Source organism: Propithecus coquereli, unplaced genomic scaffold, assembly GCF_000956105.1.
Source record: "Propithecus coquereli isolate 6110/MARCELLA unplaced genomic scaffold, Pcoq_1.0 Scaffold27, whole genome shotgun sequence".
NCBI lineage: Eukaryota > Metazoa > Chordata > Mammalia > Primates > Indriidae > Propithecus > Propithecus coquereli.
Window position 1 is genome coordinate 10,834,438 of NW_012148285.1, and position 10,465 is coordinate 10,844,902.

Here is a 10,465-nt window from a genome sequence, read left to right on the forward strand (position 1 = left end):
ATCTTGACACTTTTGAAAAATACTGGTTGGGTATTTTGTAGAATGTCCTTCTATTTGGGTTGTCTGATGTTTTCTCATGACTAGAGAGGGGCGATGGCTTTGGGGGCAGAACACCGTCGAGGTGAGGCGCCCTTGTCATTGAATCACATCAAGGGACATATCAGTAGCACTTATTACTAGTAAGGTGACCTCAGTCACTTGATTAATGCGGTGTCTGTTTGGTTCACTATAAAGTTACTATTTTTCCCTTTGTCATTAACAAATCTCTTGGGTGAGATGCTTTGAGACTATCTTCTTTCTCCTCAAACTTTTGCTCACTTAAATGTTAGTGCCCATCCCTGGATCTTGCCTGCAGCAATTTTTACTGTGGTGTTCTAATGGTGACTTTTTTTATTTCCCTCATTGCTTCTACACTTATTAATTATAGTCCCTCCCCCCTCCCTTCCTTTCTTCCTTCCTTCCCTCCCATCAATATGGACCCATGGATATTTATTTTATTCTTTGACTAATAATCCAATTCTACCATTATTTTGTTGCTGGGATTGTTCCAGCTTTGGCTGTCGGGAGCTCTTTCAGGTTGGCGCCTATATCCTTCCAATAATCCCCCATCCTTTTTTGAGCAATTCCCTATTTTCTGGCACAACAAGATACTCCAGGCCCATTTTGTATTTTTCCTGTTCCAATTCTTGAAGCAACCACTTCTCCAAGGAGCCCTGGTCCTCTTATTGGAGAACAGTGTTTAGAAACCAAGGTCTGGGTGGTAGGTGTGCACATTACTACTAGGAATCCTGGCCTCTAGGTCCTCTCAGTGTTCAGAGTTTGGGAATATATTATGTACATAACCCATGCATGTACACGCATCTACATATACCTACCTATCAGTGTCTGTATGTTAAGAAACCTTTAGTTCATACCAATACTACTGATTTCAATTCATTGCCACAGAGTTTATTCTAACATCCCTCCTTTCCTTATTAGTAACTTTGTTTTTTAATTGAGGAGCTGATGCTTAAATTTCAATAAATTTTTTTTTTAAAGTGTTCTCTCATTCTTCCTCATCCTTTCTCTTCTGGAAAAAGCTGACATGAGAACACAACACTGAATGCTAGATATTGCTGTCAGAAGCCACACGAAAAGAGAACCCAGCTGATTTCGCAGTCCTCCTCAGTGCAGAAAAGCACTAAATACACGCTTTATACTTTATCGGCAGTGAGGTACAGGAGGGTCAGCCCAGCCTCTGGAATGTGAGCTCATTGTTCCAGCCCAGTGAGTCAGTTGAGATGGGAATGCAAATTTATTTGAGCAGTTGTGTGTCAACATGGTTCCTAAAAAAAAAAAAAACACTCCAAAAAAAACAGAAACATTTTTTTAGGGGCCATGTTTTTTGCTCCAGCCCTCTGGAGAAAACTTTCACCCCACGGCCCTCTTCTTCGGCCATCGTCCTTGCTCCTGGAAGCACCTTGACTCTCGCCAGCTGCCAATTCATCTCCTTGTTGATTTTTGTCCCCCAGCATACATGCTGTTCCCTTTCCCTCTGACTTCCCATCTTGATTTCCCTTTTCGACCCTGTGCATTTTCACCTCCAAGTGGATCCCAGCGGAAACCTTTCACGGCTGGGTCTTCAGAATCTTTTCAATCAGAAAAGCCGAGCTTGCGTTCTCCTTTCTTCTGTTGCCTGAAGTCTGGTTTTTCTCTAAGGCTCCCTGTTCTTGTAACACTTTGGGTGTGGGGGAATTCTCTTGTTTTTCCGTCCTTTCATAACATCTCAGAGTTGTTCGGCGTGAAACCTCAAGGAATGCTTCACTGAAAACCCAAATTTTGCCTGCTGCACTCCGGATATGTGGAAGATACGTAAGGAAGGGCGAGAGTTGCTCACTCTGATGGCACAGGGAGCATTTATTATTCGAAACTCCAAAGCCTAACTCCTTGCGCTCCTCCTGGGAAGAAAGAAAATAAGCCTGTTCCAGGTATTATTCCTTTCAGTGTTATCAACAACTGCAGAAGCCCACGGGCCAGTTAGACTGGGATCCGCCACTCCCATAGCGAGGGGTGGAGGCCGACTTCCGAGTGCCCTGGGATGACCAGGGATGGACCCAAAATACCCCGGAGTGGGGAGCTGTCAAGTCAGAGGGAGAGGGAGCCTGAGGACAGCCCGTATTTTCTTAGCTATATCCAGGAAGCCTGGATGGAATGGGCTTGGCAGCCACAGACTTCCTGAGGAGCCAAGGGCAGCTTCCCGGGGGGTACCAGGGGTGCTAAATCACCACCGGAGCACTAAGCCATCACGGGACAATGAAGAACTCATTTCGAGAATTCCCAGAATACTATCCGTTCTTGGAAGGAATGTTTAGCAAAGTCACTTAGGGTTGGCGGGAAGGGAGGGAGGATGTGGTGAGTAATAATATTAACAGTGATAGCTACGGGGGCATGTTGCGCAGTAGTAATAGTAATAATAAGATGACAAGGATAATAACGGTGCCGAAAGCAGCTAGAATTTCCTTAGGAGCCAGGCAATGTGCACAAGTTTGCTGTACATGTTGCATCTCGTTGAATTCCCCCAGAACTGTGTGAGTGAGGTACTGGCATTAGTTCCATTTCACATCTGAGAAATTGAGGTTCAGAGAGATGTGTGGTCACAAAGCCACAAAGTGGCAGAGGCTGGACAGAACCCTGAGCCTGCTTTCTTAAATACTTTTTTTTTAAGAACAAATATTTAATTCTCTGTCTTTTTATTATTAAGGTAATATTTTCTCCTTTTATTTTAGTTGACATGTAATAATTCTACAAATTTATGGGATGCACAGTGATTTTTCTGATACATGTATATAATGTGCAATGATCAAATCAGGGCAATGAGCATATCCATCACCTCAAACATTTATCATTTCTTTGTGTTGCGAACATTCGAAATCTTCTCTTCTAGCTATTTGAAAATATTCAATAAATTACAGTTAACCATATTCAGCCTGCATTGCTATAGAACTCTAGGACTTATTCCTCCCATCTAGCTGGAACTTTGTATCTGTTAACCAACCTTTCCCATCCTCCCATACCTGCTACCTACCAGGAAGGGTTTGTCTTATAAGCTGTAGGGTTTTGGTTTTGCTGAGCTAAGTATCAGCCGGCTGTGGCTGATGCTTTAGCACAAGTGTTCACGGTGCTAGTCAGATGACCCAGAGAAAGGAAGCTAAGGCTCTGCCCTCTACATGGATGCAATCTAATGGTGGAGGCACCCAGTCAGCAGGTGCAGGACCACAGGGTGGGAGATGGTCACAGCACCAGGGATGGGGCCATCAAATTGAGTGTTCAAGGATTTGGCCAGTGTTTGGAGGCAAGGCAGTGAGAATGCAGGACAGGCATGTCAGACAGATGGAAAGTCAAAGCACAGAGGTATGAAATAGTGTGGCATGGGCCGAGAATGACAAGCAGTTTGGTGTAGCTAGAAGATAGGGTTCAAGGTGAAAAGGAAGACAAGAGCTAAAGCTAGAGAGATAAGCAGGGGCCTTGTGTGAGCCTACTAGGGCCTTGGACTCTAGAGTCAGAAGGACCTGGGTCTGAATTTTAATTCAGCCATGTACTAGCTCTGTGACCATGGGATACGTTTTAGAACTTTTCTAAGCTTCAATTTTCATATCTGGAAAAGAGATAGACAAATAATATTATATATGTTAGGCTGAGAGCCTGTACAGCTGCTCTTGGGTCTCATAGTTGATGAATGGCTTTGCCAGAATGCACATCTACTTTCTATCACATGTAAAGATTTATAGTTCATAAAGCTCCTATACATTCTCACCTAATTGCACAGGTTTCAGTTCTCTTACTCAGTTTGAATGTGATTTTTCTATCTCTGCACCTGGCCTTCTCCAGTCTATGTGACCCTCAAAGGTAGGGACCAGGTCTCACTGCGACCATCGCAAGTGGGCCCATAGTCATGCAGGGTCTCAGGCTTCCCAGCACATCAGAATCACTGGGAGCTCCAGACAACTGCACAGGTCCAGGCCCCATCCCAGACAGATTGAACCAGAACCTTCAGGACCACTGCCTGAGCTGCTTCTCTTATCTAGGTGGGGTTTGGAACCACAGCAGAAACACGTTTGAGTGAATCAGTGAGCAAAGGACCGTACCGTATGTATGAGTCGGGATAGGCTAGTGCATGCAACGACAGCCATCAACCCGCAGCGGCTTAAAACATTCTCTGCATTTTGCTCACATTACGTGTCCATGATGGATTGGCTGGGGGCTCTGCTCAACAGAGCCACCACCATCCTTGGCATTGCTGTTTGTCATACCAGAGAGACAGAGCTCTAGCCAGGAATGACACATACTCCTCCATTCACACTCCCTGGCTAGGACTAGTCACATAACCCCCACCACAGTGAACCAGGAAGTGCAATCCTGCATGTGCCCAGGAGGTGGGGAGCCAGAAGTCATCAGTGAACAGCACAGATGACTACCAGATTCTCTGAAGTTGGCATCATTTACTTCATTTCACAGTGAGACTTAAGAAGCTTGTTCAAGGCCAGTTAGCAAATAAGGAGCTAAATCTGAGCTTTCTTTTTGGCTTTTTTTTTTAGTGTAATGAGGCCGGATGGTGCATGGCATTAAACTTAGTGGTTAAAAGCCTCGAATCTGGACTGCCTCCAGACCTTCAGCTCTGCCACTTACCAGATGTGTGAGCTGGGCAAGTAGCAGAACCACTTTTCACCCATCAAAGAGTCAAAGGATGGGAAAGGGCAAGGAGGGACCTGTTTTCTGGAATGAAGTGTTCGGAGCCAGGTAGGACTTAAACTGAGTTGGACTGATACTGGAGGGAGGGAGTAGATTTAAAGGTAGCACAGGATTAGAGGCGGCTCCTGACACATTCAGGGAGGACGTGTCCTTATTCCTCATAAATTACTCCCTTCCGCCCTGCACCAGTGTGAATGTTCGGGCTGCCAGGAACAGAGAAGCCAACTGGAATTGGTTTGACCACATGTATTAGCTCAGGGAAGGGGATGTCCAGGGCCTTGTGGGTGTGGGGTCAGTTCAGCAGCTTGATGATGTCATCAAGGACCCAGGATCTTTTGGTTTCTCTGCCAAAAGAGAGAAGCCCTATCATTTTTTTCCCCCCAAAGACAGAGCATTTCACACTGAAAGGCCCTATCTTAAGGCCAGTTCACATCACAGTCGTGGGAAAAGCCATTTGTAGCAACCAAGGTTCCATGTAAGGGAGGAAGAGTGAGCTGGCTTCCCAGAGCGCTCTCTTACAGCAGAAAATCTGGGTATCCACTGCCCCTAGAAAGCCTCTCTCCAAGTCTCACAGGCTCTGATTGGCTTTGGCCTGTGAGAGGTCAGTGTTCTGGGGTAGAAACGCTAGCTGGTTTAAGCAGAAAGGGGAATGCAATAGAGGATATTAGGTATCCCACAGAATCATTGGGAGGGCTGGAGAAAATAACTTGAGGCTAAGCTTCTAGGAAAAATGCCCCAAACCACACTGCAGGCCTGGCCCGATGAACTAACCACCACCCTGCTTCTGCCGCCCTGAAGTGCTGAGTGCCAGGAGCTTGCCCTTACTGCAACCGCTGATGCCGTCAGCACGGGTCCCACTTCTCCAACAGGAGCTCAACTCTGCAACCGCCATCCCCAAAGCTGGCTGCTTCTGCCATTGGTCACATCAACAGAACTCAGGTTCACATCTGGATTCAGTCTCATGTGGTGTCTCTGACTGACAAAGCCTACGTCATATCCCTTGTCTCGGTAACAAGGGAGGTAGGTTGCATCTCAATAACTTTTATAGGGTGCAGGACTTAAAATGTGAGATTTCCTCACATTTTACAGATAGGCTACAGGTACAACAGCTGTCGACTACAGCCTGTCCATCCTTGACGAAGTGTGGAGTGGGTGCAGAGGTGGTAGGATTCCATAATGAGCTCAGATTGACCAACAGGAAGGATGAATATCTGGGGATCAATGGCATTACCCCCAACACCTTTCTGCCTCCTATTTGGTTCCTTTCTCTCTGCTATCTTCATGTGCTCAGGGCGCATACATGTCTTAAGATGCCTGGCTCAGTGGCACACCTGTAGTCCCAGCTTCTTTGGAAGCTGAGGTGAGAGGATCACCTGAACTCATAAGTTCAAGGCTGTAGGTGTGCCGCAATCGTGCTTGGGAATAGCCACTGCACTCCAGCCTGGGCAGCAGAGCAAGACCCCACCTCTAAAAGAAAAAAAATGATACCTGTCAAGGTCCTGGTCCCAACCACCAACACTTACCCACTTACCCACTCCTTGCTGATCTCTAGAATGTTCTCTGTCTCTAGAATGCTCTCCCTTCTCCTCCTCGCCTAATTCTCTCTCAGGCATCCTTTGGACCTCAGTGGCAATTTCTTTCCTATCCTTCCATCTAGCCATTTTTTTTGTCATTGGCTCTTTTTCATTCTACTTATCACATTATATCTCACCACTTACTGGTTCAATTATTTGATTAACATCTCTCTTGTCCTCTAGGTCATAAATGTGACGAAAGCATGGACTATGTCCGTTTTGCTCACAGCTGCTGTGAGCAAGTAGCGTGAGCAATTGCACTTATGTACTTAATATGTTTTTGTTGAGTGAATGAGCATTAAACAAACTCCATTATAGGCATTTATAAAATACCTCTTGGATCAAAGGACATTTAGTAGTGCTTTTTTGGAAATAATGCCTTAAACTTTTAGGGGTGTGCATATTAGAATCCCCGCAGTTTTTTTGATGAACAATAATGCCTCCATGGTTCTTGCTATGCCCACCCCTTTCCTGTGAGGATCACTTCCACAGTGAGCCATTGGCACTGATGAGAATGAGTGGCATACCTTGTGTCAGGGTAGAAACCTGAGTTTGGCATACCAAGGCCTGAGGATAGTGGCAGCTTCAGTTCCTATAAAAACCTTCCCCCCAATCATGATGTCACTGCGGTTTTAACCCCCAACCACGCCAAAATTCTCTTAAGAAGTTTCAGGCTCAGTTCATTGTTTCTTTGCTTTTGTTTTTGCCTATCAAGTGACTTCTGGAGTTGGATCTTTAAAAATATTTGGGTGGCTTTTCCTAAATAAGTGGACCCCTTTGTAAAGCAGACTGACACTCTCCCAGGAAGTTGGGAAGAGAGAGCTTCAGGAGAGCTGGTCGCATCTCATTAGGAGGGGGAAGCACTGTGGTAATTTTCTCCATTTAAAAAGCATTTATTGTCTTCAGTGTGCTAGAAAGTAACTTTATTTCCATGTCTGAGCACATCCTCCCACTTGATTTGGAGTTTATATTGGAAGATGAGGATAGAATAAAATATCACAGAGAACCCATCCATGGTAGTAATAGCTATAATTGACTGGGTGCTTAATCTGTATAAGGTACTTTTCTACATGCTTCACGTATATTAACTTAGCTAGTCCTCCCAACAACCTATTTATATCCTTATTTTAGATGAGAACACTGAGGCACAGGCCAGGCAGAGGAGAACATATGGTATCTTAGATTGGAGTCTTGACCTCAGGGGACTTTTGGATTTTCCATTTCATGAAGATAATAGGCTTTGGGGGCAAGGAAGAATCTTGTTGGTCATTGAAGCCAAAGTTTGTGGGTTTGGAGACAGACTAACCTGTGGTGGAAACAACCACTTACCAGCTGTGTGCCCTTGGGCAAGTCCTTTCACCTGTTAGGTTCCTGGTTTCCTCATCTGTAAAATGAGTACAAGCATAACTTCCATGTGGGGCTCATGATGGTTAATTTTAGGTGTTAATTTGACTGGATTAAGGGATACCAAACAGCTGATAAAGCATTATTTCTGGGTATGTCTGTGAGGGTGTTTCTGGAAGATACTGGCATTTGAATCAGTGGACCGAGGAAGGAAGGTTTGCCCTCACCTCGATCAGTTGAGGGCCGGGATAGAACAAAAAGGCAGAAGAAAGGAAAATTTGCTCTCTCTTCTGGAGCTGGGATGTCTGTTTCTCCTGCCCTCTGACATCAGAACTCTAGGTTCTCTGGCCTTCAGATTCTGGGACTTGCACCAGTGGTCCCCCAGTTTCTCAGGTTTTCGGCCTTGAACTGAGAGTGACTCCATCAGCTCCACCGGTTCTCAGACCTTTGGACTAGGACTGAGCTATGTTACCAGCTTCCCTGCTTTTCCAGCTTGCAAATGGCATAGGTAGGACTTCTTGCAATGGTAGGACTTCTCAGTGTCTACAATAAATCCCCTCTTATATGTCTATATATGTATCCTTTTGCATCTCTTTCTCTGGAGAATGCTAATACAGGGTTCTTGGGAGGACGAAATGAGTTAATAATGGACAGCACCTGGAGTAGTACTCAGCATTTGTGGCTGCTCACCAGATGTGATTTCCCTTCCTCAGTCACTTCCCCCATCCAGTGGGTTGGGTGATGTTGGCACATGTAGGTGCACCCATATGCTTTGGCCTGTACAGAGGAAATGTTTCTGGGAACAGTGGACAGTCTTGGAGGGTGGGCCAGCCAGCACTTGCTGACTTTCAAGCAGGCTCAGGGAAACCCATGCGACCCTGATGCCGGTTGAAGGGATAGCTAGAGCCTTCACGGCTCGATTTTACAGCAGTTTGCTGGCCCAGGTGAACCAGCTCATGCCAGCTGGTGGAACGGGACCCTCCTTCAAGGCAGTGCTGGGCTCTGGACTCAGAACCAGGTTCAAATCCTGTCTCACAATGGAAACAGGCTAGTTTCTTCATCTTCAGGATTGGAAGAATATTGGTATCGCCTTGTTATGCCCTCAATAGATGTTAGCTCCTCTTCTTTAGACACAATTATGTTAAGATTTAATCCTGGGAAGAAGTCACACGTTTCTCTGTGCTCCCTAAGGTCATCTACATTCTGGTTCTATGTCCTGTGTACCATTCTACCATGCTTTCTACCAGCAAAATGCCACCAGTCTAAGGAGAGACAGAACGGAATATAAATAGTCACATAGTTTTCAGGGCCCTGCACGGGGTCTGGCACAGGGAGGCCTTAGGAAGTTTGTGCAGTGAGGGAAAAGCATTTTACTGTAGCCAGCTCCGTTGAAACCGGGGAGACTGTAGCAAATGACCTCCTAGGAGCGCCTCCTCTCACCTTGGTGAATCTTAGCGGGGAGTGAAGACTGGAGCTGAGACGCGGCGCCCTCGACGGAAGGAGGGACAGGGCCTGGGGTTGTCGCAAAGGAGGAGAAATGGGGCCTTGGCTTGGGCGTCAGACAACCCCAGATTCCAACGCCGGCTCTGCCAATTCGTAGCTGCGACCTGGAGCCAGTTACTTAACTTTGCCAAGCCTCCATGTTTTCCTCTCTGGAATGGGGAGGACTGTGATACCCACTTTTTTGGAGCAGTTGTGAGGACCGAAGAGGGGTTGTTGAAGTTCTCGGCAAGCAGTAAGCGCTCAAAGACCGGCCGCTGAGATCACTGTTGTCATTGTTGTCTAAAGTCCTCGCCGAGGGTCCCAGGTCTAGGACCCCGGGCACGCGCATGCGCACGCGCGCCCGGCCGGCCAGGTGAGAGGGAGGCGGCCGCCTCACACCTGGGCTTTAACTCTTTACGGTCACCAGGGTGGGCGGAATGGATGCAGGGACCGGGTCGGGGGCGAGTGGCGATAACGCCTAGGGCCGACCCTGGGGAGGAGAGTGCGGCGTCTGGGGAGCGCGCCGAGCCGGTCCCAGGCCGGGGTCCGCGCGCGCGGCGGGGAGGGAGGGGGAGCGCCGAGGGGAGCGAAGTCTCGCGAGATCGCGCGGCGGCGGCGGTAGCGGCGGCAGTGGCGGCGGCGGCCCAGGAGGTGAGCTGCGGGCGGCGGCGGCTGTTGTGGGCTCAGGAGGGAGGAAAGCGGCCGAGACCGAGGGCCGGGTCGGGGAGCGGGCCGAGCGGGCCGGGCGGGCTGCCCTTGTCCTGCGCGGCCGTCCCAGTCCGTCCCGCGGCTGCAGCGGCGCCGCCTGGTCCGCGCCGTCCCGGGACCCGCGCGGGGCGGGGCGGCCGGGGCCGCGGGCCGCCGGGGCCAGTGCCCCCTGCAGCCAGTCCCCGTGCTCGGGTGCGACCCCGGCGCCCGCCTCAGTTTCCCTCTGCGGCGGGGTCGGCGCTGCTGGCGTGGCAGCACCATTTATCTAGCCTTTGCTGTATGCCAGGCACTTTACTTGCGCGCTTCCACGCTGGTGCTGCAGAGGTGGAGCGCCCTGCCCGAAGTCACCCTACTGGGAAGTGGTGGGATCGGGCTCCGAACCCCGGGCCCGCTGGCTCCAGCGTCCGCGCCCCTTCCTTGCTCCCTTCCTTCTCCCCACCCCCACTCGCAGTGATTTCTTCCTGGGGTCCCAATGGGGCTGCAGAGGGTGTGTCTGGGAGCCCCTTGAAACTGATGCAGCGTGGTATATGAGTTTCTTGGAAGAGAGTTTTTCCACAGCTTTTGTCTAGTTCCCAGAAGGGTCCCCGACCTCCAGATGGTCAAGAACCATTGTTTGGCCCTGTGTGAGA